Consider the following 20,741-nt stretch of genomic DNA (forward strand, 5'->3'; position numbering starts at 1 on the left):
CAATGAGAATATTTCCACGTCTTTTGGTTATCAAAAGATGCCTAGATCGACTATCTAGATTACCAAGAACCTTCACATTGGTGGGCACTGCCACAATGCCTCAAAGCTCATTTCGATGATCACCAGGAAGGGAATTGTTGTGAGAGATTCAAATTGTTTCCGTTGTTTCTTGAATGGACTCTGTTCTTGCACTGATTATTGTAACACTTAAATGAAAATCATCTCATACAAAACCGCGTGACTACACGCATAAGAAATTACTTGCCTTTTGTGAAAACCATGTGTTTGATAGAGAAAAATGGACAAAGACAAAAGAAGAGGGGATTAGTAAAATATTTTATGTGTATCAGTTTTTGTTTGGTGTATCTAGGGTGCATACATAGCAAAAATATAACTGGATAGTTAATGACATTTTCATAAGACAGATCAAATTTCTACCTGACTTATTTCTTCATATCAGTCATAATTTTACAAAAAATGTCGAATAGGGGTTACATTGAGTATAGTATTGGCAACAATTTTCATAATGCAGTGTTGTTGGGTGACACATCATGTGATCATATGACACTAACATAAACAATATTTCGGGCATAGTTATTTAAGGTTGTGTGTAGAAGATTTCAAGAGAAGCTATGCATGACATATTTTATTTGTGAAATGTAAAGCTATTAATATTTTTCAAATACAATGTGTTGACAATATTTTTGGAGTTAACATTTGCCTCATGGTCTAGATGCTAGAGTAAGTCCAAGTTCATTGGACAAAATTCTCAAGCATGCTATTTATGAGATTTATAAGTTCCTACTATTTGGGAGGTTCATTTTCCATTAAAGAATCTATTTGCAATTGAATTGTTGTTAGTAAAAAGCTCCTCTAGCTAACTGAAGTACCTAGTTGTGAATGTTGTCAGTATCAACAGAATTGTGGAATAACTCCTAGTACACAAATTGGAGTTTTATCTAAACTGTAGGTCCATCAAAGCAACCAGAATCATCTCACATTCATTTTTTGAGTAAATTCAAAAAGGACGCTTATTTTTGGTGAATTTGGCTAGCTAGCATTTCCTTAGAAAAATTATGGAAGAGGTATCATACAATATTAAACATGAAGAAACCTAACTGCAGATGGTCATTACCCATGTTCTTATTTAATGGGCATGCCCTCATTTCTGAATCACCATGTCCTTGTTTCTTCTTGTCATGTTGTAGCTTGAAGTTGGGTGGAAGTCATTGTTAAGTATATTGCTTTAGTGCCATGTTTACAGGTTCCCAAATTAATGTTCCCTGTCAGTATATCCACTCCTATCTGAGTGAAATTAATTCCATGTGAGTATATCCACTCCTATCTGAGTGAAATTAATTCCATGTGAGTATATCCACTCCTATCTGAGTGAAATCTATTATGCATCCGCACAAGTGCTAAGAATGAAGAGTAGACTGACAAAATAGTCATTCTGCAAGCATGGAACAATTTCAACCATTAGGTTTTTACTATTTGATTCATTTTACAGTTGAGATTGGGCACCATACTGTAATCGGTAATATGGCCTTGGAAGGGTATTAAAGGCGACAAATTTGATCCCTAAACTATAATGTTGTTGACATATTCATTGATTTTTGAATGCTCTGATTCTAATTTTCAAGAATGGAAAACTGCAAAAAGTTTCTCAAGCTCTTCAAATTTTCTTCATAGAGTATTCAGGGGATAAGAAACTTCATCAAGATGAGATTTCCAACACCATGGTATACATGTCTCTGCAAAAGATTGAGGAAGGTGTAGTTTGTGTAGATACTACCAAAATGCATCTTTCTATTCTTCTTCTGATGATGATGATGAGGATTTCAGCAGATTCACCATCGCTCTGGTTGGCTCTTGTTGTTTCTTGGCAGCATTGAAAAGAGTCTTGGCATTTTCAAGGGCATCCTTGATCGTTACAATATGAGTTGTTACCTATGCCTTGGAATAAAATAACTACTTTCCCCTCATCAAATGAATGAACCTTTTTCAATCGTCTAACATTGTTAATTTTTGGTATGTTCTATGCTAGAGCAATTTATTTAAATTTTCACAATTAGCAATCACATCAGCATTACGATAAACTGCAGATAGAACATAAATATAATATGCAGAAGACAAGCCAAGACAAGAGGACACAAGATATGGCGCAAGCCCGGGACAAACCCCACAATGTGTGGGGAAACCCTTTGATCAAATCTTCTTTTATCTTCAAAGTTCAGCAGAGAAAGAGAGAGAGAGAGATATAGTACATTTACAACAGAAGTCAACACTTTGACTTATCTTGATCTAGCATAGATCATTTCGTATAACGATGAGATCAGTTGAAGACATTCTGCTTCAACTGATTCTCCAAGGTGATGGCTTCACCTATCGTAGTGCTGCATCTTGGTCCACCTGCTGCACCACTGCATATTGCACCATGCTGCTCTAATTATGATTATCATCATGCTGCCCTTCATGTCCATGATCTCATTGATCATGCTGCTCATAATTGCTATGCTGCCCATACATCATGCTGCCCATGATCTCTTGCATCATGTTGCCCATGCTCATGATCTCATTTATCATGATGCTGCCTGTTGCATCATTCATCATAGTTGCACCATTGCTGCACCTTTACTGAGATCATGCTTGCAGTACCTTTTGAAGTTGTTACAGTAGCATCTTTCCTATGATGGGATCTATTGAGATCTTCACTATGCTCTTCATTTAGGGCTACATTATTATAATGACAGTTTCATATAAATACTATATATAAACTGTAGTGATAACTGTGAGATGACAACGATTGAGAAGCTCATCCTTAAATTAATGCCGATACATTACTGATGAGCTAGCAGGAGCACAGATCAACTCTCTGCCCTGCGTATAAAAGATGAGAGCATTACGTTGATTGTATAGACTGTGGCTACATTTGACTGCGAGTTAGGGTTTAGCGTATGAGTGTTGCGTTCATCCCTTGACTGTGTTGCGTGATGAGGCTTCTGGACAGCGAATGATGCTACGTTCCATTGACATCGTTCATCTCTTGACTGCGTTGCATATTGAGGCTTTTGGACAGTGTATGATGCTGCGTTCCCTTGACAACGTTCAGATTCCATGACTGTCCTTGCTGAATAGATTCTATAACTGCGTATTGTTTCCATTGCTGCGTATAGGGCATCACGTTGTCATGAACTGCGTGTAATTTCACTTCCTTCATGACTGCGTATATCCATATTCCTTCATTCCCATATTGCGTGTTTCTGGATAGCGTATATATATATGTGTGTCCACGCATCTTTGCCTGCGTCCTAAATAGCGTGTAGATATTGCGTTGAAGGTGTATTGACTGCGTTGAATCCGATCATGAACAACGTGTAGATTACCATCCGTTGAAGGAGTATTGACTGCGTTGAATCCGATCATGTACAACGTGTAGATTACCATGCGTTGAAGGAGTATTGACTGCGTGTTTATCATTAAGATCATAGCTAGGTCCTGCGGCTAGGTCTCAATGAACAACGTATATATTGAACATCGTATTCATCGTGTGGTTCCATATGCTTTAACTGCTGTCTAGGTCTATCCCATTGTCTACGTGAACAGGACTGCCTTTAGGCTGCTACAGGCAGCGTATGAAGGCTTCTTGGATAGTGTATCAATGTCACCCTTGACCGCATTTAGGGATGCTCCATTACTGCGGCCAGATCTCCTCTAACTGTGGCTCCATGCCTTGACTGTGTTTCCCTTTTATGACAGCGTATAACTGCATCTAGGCCATCACTTAACTGTTTCCATTGTTGTGCGTATAATTTCTCCATTAACGGATTAGGGCATCGTACTGTAGCTAGGGCATCATCTTGCAGCTGGGGCTCCTTTTAGGCCAACGTATTCTTTTGGTTCTCTCCTTCTCCAAAAACCCAGATGTGGAGAGGAGATCACCTCAAGAATACGTGTGTGTAAATGATATCAAATCCTCATCTATTTATAACAAAATGAGGATGATGAATAGACACGTCGGTTGGGCTTCTAGAGCCTACATAAGAGCTGGTCGGCTTGACTATAATTACATAAATAAAATAAATTCATATCTCCATAAATACTTATCGGAATCAGATTATCTTTGGATCAATTCTACACCTCTCGACGAGAGGGATCCAATAAAAATATCAGCTGCCAGAAATAAGCTAACCCACATGGAGTTTGGCCCTAGTTGCCAATTTAACAAACATATAATCTTATGGTGCACAATGATGACAAGTGGGCGAGATGGGAGTTGATTTCAAAGGGGAATGCCTTATGGTGTAATGAGTAATGGCTCTGTTTGAAGCAACCTTTATCAAAATAGCATAAATACAAATACAAATGAAAAACAAGGTTGATAAATCACTTCTTCAAAGCTATATATGAGATGCAATGTAGATTTTGAACAACTAAGTACAATTTTCTTCTCATCAAAGCATATTCTTAAATTTCAATCATATTCCTAACATAATGCAATCTATATATAGTTATCATAAACTTTTATACTACTGCAATTGTGAAGATGGAATTGAAGGAAAAACAACAATCCTCATAAATTCATAAGCTACTTCAGTTGTGGAGACAAAATTCAGAGAAAACAACAATCCTAATAAACTCGTATGTTACAACAAACACAACTACAATTGTGAAGATGGAATTAAGAGAAAACAAAAATTCTCATAAACTCGCATTCTACAACAATTCTAGATATAGAATTGAGTGAAAAACAACCATCCTCATTAACTTTCATGCTATTGCATTACAACCACATAGATGGAATTTAGATAAAGTAAATACCCCCCTCTGACATAAGGGTGTGTTTCTTGTAATGAGAAGATATGGATCATGATTTCAGCTCTTAAGATTTTGAATAATTTCATATGGAAATGGAGAAAATTGTTTAGCACAACGTATGGTGCACACCAAACTTTTTCCATTATCAAAATCAATACTCTAATCTCTTTGTATTTGAAACTTTCATATATAACACATATTTTTATGATTTTGTATTTTTATGAATAAAATCATGACGGTTAAATTTCCAAAGTATTGTGACATTTGCAATCGACTCATAATTAACAATCTAAATAAAAAAGTTTCTCTTTTTCTTGGAGATTGCAATCTCTACTAACAGGGTTAACTAGTACGTGAAGGTGGAAGCTTATGTGTCCCAAAAACTTGTGTGCATTATTGATATGGGGTTTTTAACATATCAACATGCACAATTGATTTAATTATATTGATTTAATATGTTAAATGATTAATAATATTAATGTATTTTTTTTAAAACATATTAATTTTCTTAGCATGAATGGAAATAAATTATGATAAAAATTTATAATTAATCATATTGATGTTTTTAAAAATAGTTATTAATAATATTTTTTATTTTTCTCAAGAATAAGTTAAAATTATATGTAATAAAATGTATGTATTTTATTGCAAGTGTTAAAGTTAACTTGTTAGCTTTTAAATGATAAATGCAAAAAATGCAAGAAAAGTCATTTAAAAAAGAATTCAAAATATTTAAAAAGTTTGAAAATTTAAAAATAATATATATTATTTTATAAAATAATAGTCACAAATCAATACACCAAGCACATTACAATTTCAAATTGCATATACATAAATAAACAAACATAAATTTATAAGACCCCTCTTACATACACATTCAATATCAACACAACAAAGATAAACATTACAAATTCATATACAAGTTCAAATCAAAATACATAACCAAACATTGACAAAACACTTCATATACATACATAAACAATTTCAAGTAAACAAACATACATATACAAATTCAAAAACAATGGACTTAACAAACCTACATTAAATACAGTGAATAAAATTAATCACACTTACAAATCAATACACCAAGCACATTACAATTTCAAATCACATACAAACATAACATTGATAAAACCACTCTTACATGCATATGCTACATCAAGTACAAACAATATCAACATGACAAAGATAAGCATTACAAATTCATAATATAGTCAAATCAATACACATAACCAACCATTGACAAAACACTTCATATACATACATAAACAATTTCAAATAAACCATCCTATATCCATCTCAACTCCGGATCTATGAAGCGCCGAGAGGGATCAAATATCTCGAGGTGAAAACCTATTTTTTGAGTGAAAAACTTGAGGAAAGGTTTGCACCTTGAGATATTTGATCCATCTTTGCGCTTGATAGATCCAAAGTTAAGATGGATCTAGGCTGGTTTCACTCATGAGTGGCAAAAAAAAATATAACGAACATATGATTAATTTTATCAATAATATGTAAATTCGTCTAATATTAATATAATCATTTTAAATATGCTACATATGTCTCAGATTAATCTGGTCATATTAATTTTAAATTTTCTTAGTTACCAAAGTTGTTGAGATGATAAATATTGTTAATACTTTAATGATAAAAAATGATGAAATTTGAGATGATAAATATTGTTAATAACTTTAATGATGAAAAATGATGGTTGTTGTTGTTGTTGTTTTTTTTTTTTAAAGCTTGGTAAGACTACATCTTCGTCATGTCCAATATAACACCCTAATCTGGGTGAGGAATTGAACCGGTGACTTCACATCAAGGAGTGCCTTAACATAGCACCCAATCACCATTTATCCAAGATCCCGTGAACAATGAAACACATTTTTTGAATGTAAAGTGACAATGTAATAGTGTTGAATGATAGAAAATTTGAATAATAAGAATATAGTAAATTAGAAATAGTCTTCATTGTGATTAATCTCAAACTATTTTCATCTACTATTCTTATTGTCACCCTTGTTACTTTTTTCATCTTTTCATATCGATTATATGAAAAGGATAGGTTAAATCATAAATCATTTAAATCTTTAGCTCAAGATATTGTAGTAAACATCATACCTTGTCTCTATTTCTCTCCAATATTAATAGGTTGACTTACTATAACACAAAAATCAATGTACATCTCAATAATTTTTTGTGCTTACATTGAAATCAATTCAAAATGTTAATCCAATCTCTTTAAAATTAATGTACCATCATACATCTAATTACATCAAATAAAAAATCAACATCTACATTGAAATCAATGCATCTAATGCAAGAAATCAAATAGGATTAGAAATCACCTTCTACATTGAAATCAATGCATCTAGTGCAAGAAATCAAATAGGATTATAAATCATCTAAATTGAAATCAATGCATCTAGTGCAAGCAATCAAATAGGATTAGAAATCATGTACATTGAAATCAATGCATCTAGTGCAAGCAATCAAATAGGATTAGAAATCATCTACATTGAAATCAATGCATCTAGTGAAAGCAATCAAATAGGATTAAAAATCACCATCTACACTGAAGTCAATGCATCTAGTGCAAACAATCAAATAGGATTAGAAATCACCATCTACACAAAGCAATGCATTTATTGTAAGCAATCAAATAGAATTATAAATAATCTACATTGAAATCAATGCATCTAGTGCAAGCAATCAAATATGATTAGAAATCAACATCTACACTAAAATAAATGCATCTAGTGCAAGCAATCCAATAGGATTAGAAATCACCATCTACACTGAAATCAATGCATGTTATGAAACCAGCTCAAAAAAAGATAGAAAAGAGAGATCCACGCCTTAGAATTCAGCCTCTTCGAGGGGGCAACCTCCTTTACATTACATAAATGAACAATTCTTGGATGCTACAAATGAAAATACCTCCTTTTTATATATAGGAGTCTAAGTGGTCCCAATACAATCAAAGCCTACATAACAGTAATATTGTAGGGCACAACAATAACAATAGTGGGCTTCTATGTGGCACAATAGTAACAATATGGGCACTACATGGGTACATCAATATAAATAAGGGGTATAACTACAATAGTAATGGGGTAATCACTAGTATTATAGGGACCCAACATGCCCCTCTCCTTCAAAAAAGTGTTGTCCTCAACGCTTGAGTAGTTCAGGATACTTCTGCATAAAATTCTCGTCCTCCCATGTGGAATCTTCCGCGGATAAGTTCTTCCACTTGATAAGGTACTCTGAAATTGATCGATTTCGTAGCTGTCGAGTTCTTGTTTCTATAACTGCTTCCGGTTCCAATATAATTTTTCCTTCTTCGTCAAGTTCTGGCAATATTGTTTGAACTGGGAGCTTGTCGCCTATAACCTTCTTTAAGCATGAAACATGGAAAACTGGGTGCAATCGAGAAGCTGCAGGAAGCTCCAATTTGTATGCCATAGTACCAATCTTTTGCAACACCTTGTACGGACCATAATACTTTGGTGATAATTTATTATCCTTCTTAGCTTGCTTGAGGGACATTTGCTTATATGGTTGTAGCCGTAGGAATACCCAATCACCTACATCAAAACTTCTTTCACTGCGATGCTGATCTGCCTGTTGTTTCATTCTATTCTGTGCCAACACAAGGTTATCCTTTAAGAGTTGGAGGACTTGTTGTTGATGTTCGATGTGATGTTCCACTGCCTGAACCTTAGAATTTTCTCTTAAATATGATGTGATGGATGGTGGTTGATACCCATAAAGTGCCATAAATGGGGTCATTTTTGTTGCTGTATGAAAGGAAGTGTTATACCACCATTCAGCCAGAGGCAACCATTTGACCCATTGTGTCTGTTTATCAGATACAAAGCAACGAAGGTATCCTTCCAAACATTTGTTTACTATCTCAGTTTGCCCATCAGATTGAGGATGATAAGATGAGCTATGAGCTAACTGAGTACCAAGACAAGAAAATAATTTTGTCCAAAAATTTCCAGTGAAAATGGGATCTCTGTCACTTACAATAATCTTTGGGTTTCCATGTAGCTTTTGAATTGTTTCCATAAATGCAGTAGAAACTGTACTGGCTTTAAATGGATGTGATAATGCACAAAAGTGTGCATACTTGGTAAGTCTGTCAACTACCACCATGATGACACTCTTTCCCTCAGACTTGGGTAAACCTGTGATAAAATCCATTGAAACCTCCTCCCAACGTTGGCTTGGAATGGATAAAGGTTGTAATAGACCCGGTGTCTTAATTGTTTCAACTTTATTTTGCTGGCAAACCAAACATTCTGCCACAAACTTTTGAATATCTGATTTAAGGCCATCCCAAAAAAATTCCTTCTTAACCCTGTGGTAAGTTTTTAAAAATCCTGAGTGCCCTCCTAAGGGAGAAGTGTGCAATTCCATAAGAATCTTTTGTTTTAGCTGGGAATTCTTACAGAGGTATAAGCGATCTTTGTACCATAACGAATCATTTTTCCAGCTAAATGTATCAGACGTACTGGAATCTTGTTGTAGCTTTCGAATAAGTGCCCACACTTCTTCGTCATTCTTCCATTCCTCCCTTGCTTCATTTATCCAATCTGGTTGGATAATAGAAATGGCGCACAACAATGCTTCCACATCCTCATCCTTCCTTGAGAGTGCATCTGCCACCACATTTTGCTTCCCTTTTTGTAGATGATTTCAAAGTCATAACCCAACATCTTTGTGACCCACTTTTGTTGCTCTTCAGAGGATAATCTTTGTTCTAAAAAGTATTTAAGGCTATCATGATCTGTTTTTACCTTGAAGTGTCTTCCCATTAGGTAGGGTCGCCATTTCTTAAGTGCATGGAGTATTGCCAACATTTCCTTCTCATAAATAGCTTTTCTTAAAAACTTTCCCTTGATTGGACGACTTTCAAAAGCAATGGGTCTTTCATCTTGCATTAGAACAGCACCAATTCCATTTCCTGAAGCATCACATTCCACAATAAAGGTTTTTGTGAAGTCCGGTGTAGCTAAGACCGGTGCTTGGCACATTGCCTCTTTAAGATGTTCAAAGGCCTTTGTTGCTTCCGGAGTCCATGAAAATGCATCTTTCTTCAATAATGTTGTTAGAGGTGCTGCTATTCTCCCATAATTCTTAACAAACTTGCGATAATACCCTGTCAACCCAAGAAATCCTCGCAGATGCTTTATGGATGTGGGGATTTTCCATTCCTTAATGGCTTTAATTTTGCTAGGGTCTACCTTAACTCCTTCATGAGATACAATATGACCCAAATATTCCACCTCCTGGACTCCAAAGAAACATTTGGATCTTTTTGCATATAATTGTTTCTCCTCCAATAGTTGTAGCACCCTGTCAACATGTTCAACATGATCCTTCCAAGACTTGCTGTAGATAAGTATATCATCAAAAAATACTAACACAAATTTTCTAAGGAATGGTTTGAAAATTGAATTCATCAAACCTTGAAATGTTGAAGGTGCATTGGTAAGGCCAAAAGGCATGACCAAAAATTCATAATGACCCTCATGAGTTCTAAATGCCGTTTTCGGAATGTCTTCAATCTTCATTCTGATTTGATGATATCCTGAACGAAGATCCAACTTGGTGAAGTAAATTGATCCATGCAATTCATCCAGTAATTCATCAATGACAGGAATGGGGAACTTATCTTTAATAGTGAGCTTGTTGAGCTCCCTATAATCCGGACACATGCGCCATGATCCATCCTTCTTGTGCACCAATACTACTGGAGCAGAGAAAGAACTTTGACTCGGTTGAATTATACCAGCCTCTAGCATTTCTGCAACCATACGTTCAATTTCACTTTTTTGGACATAGGGATATCTGTACGGCCTGATGTTTGGAGGAACACTTCCTGGAATCAGATGAATAGCATGATCATGATCACGCATAGGTGGGAGACCTTTGGGAGTCTCAAATACCTTGGAATGATTGTCCAAGACTTTTTGGAGATCTGGAGAAATAGATGATTCCAATGTGGAAACATCTAGCGAACATAATTGTGCAATTACACCCCTTTGCTCCTTTTTTAGAAGCTTTGTCATACCATTAGAGCTGATTATCTTTCCTGGTTTCCCTGCAATACCCCTTAATTCAACTTCCTTTCCTTCCACAGAAAATTTCATGAAAAGTTCTTGAAAATTAAAAGCTATTGTACCCAAGGATTGTAGCCATTGGACTCCTAGTACAACATCAGCACCTCCCATTGGAATGGAAAGCATTGGGCTAGTCAATACATATTCTCCCATGGATAGCTTGATATTATGGCACTTTCCAGAGCAATTTATTGTTCCTCCATTTGCAATCATCACTTGACACTCTGGTGCTGGATATAGGAAGCAATTCAATTCTTTTGCTACCCTACAATGAATAAAATTGTGGGTGCTTCCTGAATCAATCAACACTATTACCTTTTTCTTCTTGATTTGTCCTTCTATCTTGATGGTTTGAGGAGTGGTAATTCCCGCCAATGCATTACAAGATATGGTCGGATTTATTTGTTCTTCATCTAGGCTTTGTTCCTGGAATATATCCTCTTCTTTTGACCTTTCTTGCTCCTTTTCTTCTTCCTCTTCACAATCTATGTAGAATAATTTCTTCTCAGCACACTTATGACCTTTTGTGTATTTGCTATCACAATTGTAACAAAGCCCTTTTGCTCTTTTTTCTTCCAATTGTTGTGGTGTCAACCTTGTAGGTTGTGGAAGACTATGGGCAACAACACTTCCATCTTTATAGTTGTGAATGGTATGCTTCCTAGTTGCCATAATTTTGCTTTCCATTTTTCTTGCTAACCTGAATGCCTTCTCTAATGAATCAGGTTCCCAAAGGCGCACATCATGTTGGATATTATCCTTTAAAGACCCTATGAACACATCAATCCTATGCTCCTCTGGAATATCTTTTACCCTTATGTTCAATTTTTGGAACTCCTCAATGTGCTCCATTATTGAACCCTTTTGTTTGAGATTATCAATTGGCTAAAAAAAGTGTTGCTTTTTGTATCCTCATAATGTGCTATCAATTCTTCCGTAAAAATTGCCCAAGTGATAAATTGTTTACGAGAACAAAGCCATTGATACCATACAAACTGATTTGGTTCCAAATATAAAGTTGCCATACGTACCTTTTGTGTGTTTTGCACATTATTGAGATCGAAGAATTGCTCCATCTGTAATATCCATGTGGCGGGATCCTTGCCATCAAACTTCCTCATATCGATTTTTGGAACATGGTGAGTCTTCGATCCAACATTAGATTCTATGGAATCATGATTAACATTTCTTTTGTTCTCATCATGAGTTTCCTTTGGTACTCTTTCACCCTTAGTGACTATTTCTTGTAGCAACTTATCCATCTTATCATCCATGCCATCAATTTTAGCTTCCATGCCATCCATCTTAGCTTCTACACCTTTCTTTAAACCATCCATCTTAGCTTCTACATCTTTCCTTAAACCATCCATTTTAGATTCTGTTGCTTTTTGTGCAAGTGACACTTGTTGCACTTGTTCTTGTAATTTTGATATATCATATAGCATTTCTTCTTCTTCTTCATGAGTCATGCTAGAGCTTTCAGGCTCCTTACTAGGTGTTTGCATTTTCTTTCCTCGTGGCATCAGTTACCGATAATAATTCTCTAATATTCCCTTTGAATACCTTCAAAATAAATTTTCAAACCAAGCTTAAGCAAAAATTAAAGAAAATCTACACACCTTTTTTCACTTTGTAGGAGCTCGATATTGCCTCCGATGTATCTATGTATTTTCTGATTATCTAGTTCTGAATTTGTGACCTGTAGTAGCCCTCTGTGTCGTCTTTCCAATGCCACAAGTCTGAGCCAAATTGGATTCTCCAAGGAAGAGTTATGCGAAATCTCCCACAGTTACTTGATTATAGACTAGTTTAGTAGAGCAAACTTGGACGACGTGCCACGTGTCACTGTTTCAACCTTTGACTCTGAAAAATATATAAAAGAAAACTACAGTCCGTCCTCTTTCTGTACCTTCTTACGAAATTTCAATCCGATGCTCAAAAAGAAAGTTATGACGATTTTCCCTAGGTCACCTGTTTTGAGTGTAATTCAAGAGTTTGCAAAAAGACCAACTTCCTCAGATCATATCTCCGCAAATATCACGCGAAAAACTCTGAAATTCGGACCCAAGGTTCAGCACGATTTCTTCTCAAATGGGTTTTTTTTGCGACTTCTGAAACGTCACAGAAAAAAAGTTATAGCGAAAATGCCACGATGACCTGTTTGGAGCAGCGAAACCCTAGAATCCAAAGCTCTGATACCAAATGTTATGAAACCAGCTCAAAAAAAGATAGAAAAGAGAGATCCACGCCTTAGAATTCAGCCTCTTCGAGGGGGCAACCTCCTTTACATTACATAAATGAACAATTCTTGGATGCTACAAATGAAAATACCTCCTTTCTATATATAGGAGTCTAAGTGGTCCCAATACAATCAAAGCCTACATAACAGTAATATTGTAGGGCACAACAATAACAATAGTGGGCTTCTATGTGGCACAATAGTAACAATATGGGCACTACATGGGTACATCAATATAAATAAGGGGTATAACTACAATAGTAATGGGGTAATCACTAGTATTATAGGGACCCAACAATGCATCTAGTGCAAGAAATATTCTTCTCTCTCTCCCCCCTCCATCTATATTTATATCTCCATCTCTCCTTATTTGTCTCTCTATCCCAACCCCCAAAACACACACGTTCTCTCACTCCATATCTATCAATATCTTTGTCCCTCACTCCCCCTCTCCCTCTCTCTCTTCTTCCCTCTTTTCACTTTCCATTTATATCACTATCTCCCTTTGTATCTGTATATCATCCCAATAAAATACACTCTATTTATCTAATCTATCTATCCATCCCTCCCTCCTCCTCCTCTCTCTCTCTCTCTCGCTTCTATCTCTCTTCCCTCCTACTGTCCTCTCTCCCTCTCTCTCCATCTTCCTTATCACTCCCTCTCTCACCCTCCAACTCCATGTATCTCTCCCTCCCTCTCTCCACTCTCTCACATCCTCTCTCTCTTCACCTTCCAACTCTGTTACTATATCCCTCCCTCTCTCCTCTCTCCTTCTCTCCCTTATTCTCTACATCTCTCCTTCTTTGTCTCTTTATCTCATCCCCAAACATACACACTCTCTCTCCACATCTCCCTTGTCACTCCCTCTCTCTCTCCACTTCTCACTCTCTATTTATTTCTTCTTCCCTCCATCTCTCCCCCCCAAAATCCATCTCCCTATCCCTCCCTCTCTCTTCCTCTCTCTCCCTTTCTCTCCTACCTCCATCTCTCTTCCCCCATCTCTATCTCTCTATCTCTCTCACACACACACACATACATTTTTCCCTCCAATCCTCTCTCTTCCCCATCACTCCCCTCCTCTTTCTCAAGTAATGTCTCTCATTCTTCCTCTCTCTCCCTTTTTCTCCTACCTTTGTTGGGCGTGGAATCCCCCCAAGGCATGTTTTGGGGCTTAAAGCCCAAGTTGGACCAAGTCCATTATAAAGACTCTGCAAATTGTGGGCGCAGAGCACGAAGTCATAATAGAGTCACAGGGTTGTCCACCCTTGGTTTTGTAATGTAATTTCGGTTTGAAAGATCTAACCATGGTCTATGGACCATGGGATTGTATAAATAGAGCGAGGCTCTAAGTGTAGAAAATAGAAAATGACGTCTAAGCATGATGAGTCTAAGAGATTGATGAAGTGTTGAGACTAAGTGTAAGTTGTGTCTTTGGGTCGTAGAGTAGGAGAAGGCTCTACAACTGAGTGTGCAGAGGCCTAGTAGTCCGCAGCTGAGTGCGCAGACCCTTACAGCCGAGTGCGCAGGGCAGGTCGAGTCTGTAACCATGGAAAGCATTAACAAAGAGAAGTTTTACCATATTTCTTTGTATCTTTTCCTATTTGATGTATTATTGGGTATATCTTACTGTTTATTTGCTGCACGAACTCATATGAATGTGCTATATAAATAAATATAATATAAGGAATCTATTTACACAAAGATAACTAACTGGTGTAAGAGGATAAGTAAGATCTTAGGTGTGACTTAGGGAAATAGTGCAGAGTGTTGCTCCAACAGCGCAGAAGCCCCACAACCCTAGTTAGGGTTGCGCGAAGACGAATATATCAGGGTGCAAAGACCAGGGAAGTGCACGAAGTAACCTGCGCAAAGGGACTAACAGTTGGACCAAGTCAAGCTATTAGACATCTCAAGGGTGTGGAAACATGGTTCCAGCACCCCCCATACTACTTCGGGTGAGACCTCAGTCCGCGTTCCATGAACTATTTCTGAAAGGGCCAGTAGTATAGGGATTTTTTTGGCTACTTAAGCCTGAACCTGGGTCAAGTCCCAACAAACCAAAAAATGGTTCCATTGCTAGGACCGGGATCTGCATAGAGATGTCTGATATTGTATCACTAGATTCCAACTAAGAAAGAACTTGAAAATTGGCTAGATAGGAAGATTCACGAGTTCGCGACGCAGGAGAACAGGAATCCACAACTATCAAAAGAAGAGTGGTTAGACTGTTACCTGTACACAGAGATCCACAAAATTTTCTTCGCATCTTTCTTGATCGAGCTATACGAGTGGATCGCGAAGCTAGCAAAGCGAAGGAAGGTGCAAGCTCGAAAGACCTATTGTGTGTACTCCAGAATTGGTGCGTAGATTGGAAGCATAAGAGGATAATATCACGCACTCGATTGATCACTGTCTCGATCAAATTATAGGAGGATTCATTACTGAATTCGCAGTAGATACTTCAGTCGGCTACAGCGAGGTAGAGCGACGCTTCTTGAAAGGATTGCGAGGTAAGTAAGTTAAGTCTTTGAACACTTGGATTAAAATGCTACTGTGTGAAAAATAGGTTATGTGAATAAATTAATTTTTGGGGCTACGCGAAGTGGGAGAATTTACAGAAACGAAGGTAGTGCAGAACTAGAAACTAGCCCCTTGATTTCACCTTTGCGAGGGGACGAGGAAGAGCTTGCAAAGGTCTCACCAAGAAGTGCAATCAATTTGATAAGGCAGAGGATTCTGCGCATCCCACCCTCACCACACCAACGCTAGTTTCACTATCTTCACCCCCATCTTCACCCATAGCACCTCTACCACCACCACGAGTTAATATGGCAAGCACGATAAAGTTACGGTGTTCAAGGGAGTAGGAAATGAAGATCCAGATTAGTTTTGGTTCATGATAAAGTTGTATGGGAAGCGCAGGGAGTCACGGATGACAATATAAAGAAGGAAACGTTGGTTAGCACTCTGCAGGATCATGCACTGACCTAGTACATTAAGCAATGTAATGACAATCCGAATGCGGGGATCACAAACATCCAAACTGCTTTGAACAGGGAATTTAGCAGGCTGAAGTCAGAGGCACAGTCGATCATTGGTTTCAAGTAAATCACAATGCTACCAGCTGAGACCCCTTGGGAGTTGGATCAAAGGCTGAAATGCACAATTCGTGAAGCTAACATGACGTTGATGGATGGACAACACCGTGAATGGTTTGTAGCATCATTAACGTTGCATCTAAGGAACACACTGTCACAATAGAGGCTAATAACTCAGGCAAAGGCCTTGGAGATCGCAATGAGATTGCACAAGGCCCTGATACAGGATCCCAAACTTGGAGTTCAGGAGATCCAAGCGTAGTTGAAAAACTTGTACCTTGAGATGCAGATTCTGAAACAGGACAGGATACCTCGCCCAGAGGTGCGTGACAAAGTATGGTGCGTAAAGTGCACGGGTCAGGGACATGACAAGGACCACTGCCCGGTGTTCATGAATTACCTCGCGGGAGGAGGACCAATGCCATTGAGATCGGAGGCACATGAAGGACCTAGCGAGCACCTGCGTTGTGGTGCATGATTTGTCAAATAAGAGGAAAGCATGCTATGGAAAGTTGCCATTTATTGTAGAAGTACACGCAGAATTCACCAAAGTTGTTCTGTAATTTCTGTAGGTTAGTGGGACATGATGAGTGCACCTATAGAAGTTATGAACTGATGATGGATAGGACTCCCACCTATAGAGTGCAGGCCGAGATGCGGCCCCTTGACCATAACGCAAGGATGGCCCGAAACGGATTTCAGAGGCATGGACGAGGCTGAGGTGAAGGAGGACCTGAAAGAGGTCACAGACATCTGATATGTTACAATTGTGGAGGGCCAGGACATTATGCCCATGATTGTATGAATCCGACGCGTCCATCATGCTTGTATTGTACATTTTTTGATCATGAGACGAAGGATTGTCCTACACTGATAGCAAGGCTATGCGACAAGGGAGCGCTCCAACCTCCCCCGACTCAGAACTTGCAAATGATGAGGTTTGAGCTGCGCGAGGAAGAACCTAATGTGAATATTGTGCTCCGAAGTGGAATTACAATAGGGGATGACAAAGGCAAGCAGACTAAAGAGAGTACTTGGGTTCGTAAGGCTCTGAAGAAAGAACCAAAGTTTGATTTGGAGCACACTAAGGAAACCTTCATGGAATCCAGGAAGAGCTTTGCTGATGCCTCCACTTCAAGAAGCAAAGATAGACTGGAGCCAGAAATGGACCCATTGATGCTCACGACGTTCCTGGAAACATGCATGAAGTTGCTGCATGATAGAAAGGTTGTAAAGGGACTGTAGGAACTCATTAATAGATGCGCTGGGATCGCGCTAGGAGAACCGCGCATAGTCTGGAAGATTGGAAAGCACACAATGAGGATGGGAAGAGAGATGAGATTGACCGCGTAAGTTGGGGAATATGAGATGGACCAAGTGATTCTGGACCTAGGATCAGATGCGAACATTCTACCGAAGCAGAAATGGGAGTGCATGGGAAGGTCTACGCTATAATGGTCTCATATCCAGCTGTGGATGGCGAACCAACAAAATATCCTACATATGGGAAGATTTTAGGGAATGACTGTAGATACTAAAGGGGAAAGCATGCTAGCAGATTTCGAAGTGATAGAGATTGTTGATGACAACAATCCCTACCTCGCGCTATTAGGAATCGATTGGGCCATTGATATGAATGGGGTGATAAATATGAAGAAGTGCAAGATGATTTTTGAGAAAAAGTCTCTGCGCGTAGTTATACCTTTGGACCCTGCAAAAGGATTGCACTACATAGAGCCGGTGCACAACTATGAAAGCAACAACGGCTTGGACTGAATCTACAAGATAACTGCATGAGGGAAAGACTGGGTGAGTCCCACCATGGATGGAGGAATCTCATGGGAGCACAAAAGCTCATGTACATCAGATTCTGATGAAGAGATAGAGCGATGGTAGAACCGGTTACACGAGGTAACTGCAATGAACTATAACATGATGACGAGATCGTTGCGCTGCATATCAATAGAGGTAAGGGATTTGCCTACGTATGATGGGTTAAGCGAGGTAGATGACTTCCTGAACATATTCGAAAGGGAGGTGTCGGAACAACAACGTGTCGAAGCTTTGAAATGGGTATTATGCGTTATGCCTACAAGGTGGTGGGGTACGCACCTGTTGACACCTAATCATAGGGATTGGGTGAACAACTATAATTAGTGTAAATAAATAATAGAAGAAATGGAGAGTCATCGGGAGATGAAATGAACAGTCACTCCCTCTTGTATATAATAATGAACAACCTGAATGAATAAATCAATTACATTTGAGGAGTTACCTCCTAGTTTGACATGGTATCAGAGCCAACTCCATTTTTTGGCATCCCTTTTTGCCATTGTAACTCCCTTCTGCCATTTTTTTTTAGAAATTTGTCTTGCATCCTTTGCAAACTGACATCTTTGTCAAATCCCTCATAAATTTCATGCATTAATGAATGCAATGGTGCGTTAAATGTTGGATTTCATGTGTTATTGAGTATATGCAGTGAATCTGTTGTGGAAACGCTACAAGGAGGCGTGATTTCCTTCTATGGCCATAAGTTTCTTGGTGTGGTAGTGCTACCCTAACTGGTGTTCCACAGACACAAATTCAAGCTGTGGTGAGCCTCCTCCAGGCTGCATGAAAGGTGATTGTACTTGTTTTACCTACAAATCTTCAAGAATTTTCCTGAGCCACCTCTTCGACCACCTCTTCCTCTGGAAGAATCTTGAGAAATATTATTTTCTCTATGAGCAAGGCGCACAGCCTCTTTAGAAGACTTAGGAGCTATCTTCTTCCCAAAAATTTTCTCTCTTTCAACAATTTTTTTCACAAGGGAGTCAAAGGTAATATCTTTTAGGTTTCCATTTGCTTGCAATGACTCAAGATAATTTGAGTAAGTGGGATAAAGTGCCTTGAGAAAAGCTATCAAAGGAATATCCAGTTCAACATTAGTGACTTTGATATCATGCATTATAGATTTTACTTCTGATGCAAGAGCAAGAGGATCATTATTTTGTAATTCAAGGGTGAAGAGTTTAATCATGAGTTGAACAACTTCAAGTGCAGGGTGTGAGTCTTAGAATTCCTTTAGTTTTTGTAAGGCTTCGAAAGCATTTGAAAATGGTGAAATATGGTGACTCAACTCTTCATTTACTAATGTTCCAATCAATGCATAGGCCTTGCTATTCTTATTTTCCCAAATGATGAATTCCTTGTCTGAGGTAGGCTATTTTGGCTCTTTGTCTCCATCTCCAACACACACTCCTTTCCACAGCTCATTAAAAATGAGAGTGTGTTTGATTTTCCATGACCATTAAGGATAATTCTCCTTCCCAAATCAACATCTCTCAATACCTTTGATATACATCGAAGATATCTAATTGGAAAAGATTTGCAAAATCTACCTTAAGTTTCTATAACAAATTGAAAATTTGTTATTCAAATCTGCCAGCAAACAAGGCATTATTTGCAAAATCTACCTTAAGCTTTTACAACAAATTGAAAATTTGTTATTCAAATCTGCCAGCAAAAAAGGCATTAATGTATAAAGATGCATGGCATACAAATAGAAACAACCTACAAGTATAACAATCAAACGAAAAGATCAATTAAAATTTAAAATTCTTATACATTCCATGTTTTAATTTTTTAAATTGCAAATGATTTTTTTCATGGAATAGGAATCATTAGTATTTATCTAAGTCACCTGACACGTTAATGAATGCATTGTAAATTCTGTGTACTATGGGAAAAAAAATACTTTTGCTGCAAAATTTTACTCCTAATGTAAAAAAATCTAATTCTAATATACGAAAACAAAGGTATTATGTGAGGGAGGGTTAAAAAATAAGTGGTATCCCAGCATGACCACTGTACATATTTTGAATCATTAATGGTGAAGAATTGGTGAATCTGGTCATTCAAGGTGCTAGTCTGGAGGAACCAAATATTCAAGTGCATGGTTTTAGATTCGAATCGGCAACGAAGATGGAGCTCAATTCAAGGTTTTGTAGGGAATAATGGCAAATCTGACAATCATAGCCCAGGTCACTGACAGGCTTCCTTTGGTAGAAGGATTAGACAACGGGCACGAGCAGAGAGATGTGAAGTTTTATAAGCAGCAGGAGTATGTGAAGTTTTATAAGCCAACATGTGTATCGTATGGCATTAGAAGGAGGCAAGTATTATGAATTGAGCGTATTATGGCAAGTATTAGAGGGAGCAACGTTTTGACTAGACAGAGAGTGGTATTATAATGGGCATGGTTTTGAATATTGATCCAAATCACAGTTTGTGGAGGCATATACCACAACAGATTCAAAAGCAATGTAAAAATAAACACATCATATTACAAAACAGTGATATATATGGTATGCAGGTGGAGGCAACAAAAGAAATTGTGTGGCTCAGGAAAATTCTTAAAGATTTGCAGGTAAAACAAGTACTATCGACTCCACTCATGATTGACAATAC

Source organism: Pinus tabuliformis, chromosome J, assembly GCF_031772625.1.
Source record: "Pinus tabuliformis cultivar Carrire ecotype Pingquan chromosome J, CPIR1, whole genome shotgun sequence".
Taxonomy (NCBI): domain Eukaryota; kingdom Viridiplantae; phylum Streptophyta; class Pinopsida; order Pinales; family Pinaceae; genus Pinus; species Pinus tabuliformis.